Here is an 835-nt window from a genome sequence, read left to right on the forward strand (position 1 = left end):
CAAGGCCCAGATGTTTACAGGCAGTGGACAAGGCCAGGGGTTGTACAGGCAGCAGACAAGGCCCAGGGGTTGTACAGGCAGCAGACAAGGTTCCGGGGCTGTACAGGCAGCAGACAAGGTCCTGGGGCTCTACAGGCAGCAGACAAGGTCCAGGGGCTGTACACGTGGCAGCCAAGGTCCAGGGCTATACAGGCAGCAGTCAAGGTCCTGGGGCTGTACAGCCAGCAGACAAGGTCCTGGGGCTGTACAGGCGGCAGACAAGATCCACGGCTATACAGGCAGCAGACAAGGCTCAGGAGTTCTACAGGCAGCAGACAAGGTTCTGGGGCTGTACAGGCAGCAGACAAGGTCCAGGGGCTATGCAGGCAGCAGACAAGGCCCAGATGTTTACAGGCAGCAGACAAGGCTCTGGGGCTGTACAGGCAGCAGCCAAAGCCCAAGGGCTGTACAAGCAGCAGACAAGGTCCAGGGGCTGTACAAGCAGCAGACAAGGTCCAGGGACTGTACAGGCAGCAGCCAAAGCCCAGGGGCTGTACAGGCAGCAGACAAGGTCCAGGGGCTGTACAGGCAGCAGCCAAAGCCCAGGGGCTGTACAAGCAGCAGACAGGGTCCAGGGCCTGTACAAGCAGCAGACAAGGTCCAGGGGCTGTCCAGGCAGCAGACAAGGCCCTGGGGCTGTACAGGCGGCAGACAAGATCCACGGCTATACAGGCAGCAGACAAGGATCAGGAGTTGTACAGGCAGCAGACAATGTTCTGCGGCTGTACAGGCAGCAGACAAGGTCCAGGGGCTATGCAGGCAGCAGACAAAGCCCAGATGTTTACAGGCAGCAGAC

The sequence above is a fragment of the Heterodontus francisci genome, chromosome 9 (genome assembly GCF_036365525.1).
Source record: "Heterodontus francisci isolate sHetFra1 chromosome 9, sHetFra1.hap1, whole genome shotgun sequence".
NCBI classification, from domain to species: Eukaryota; Metazoa; Chordata; class Chondrichthyes; order Heterodontiformes; family Heterodontidae; genus Heterodontus; species Heterodontus francisci.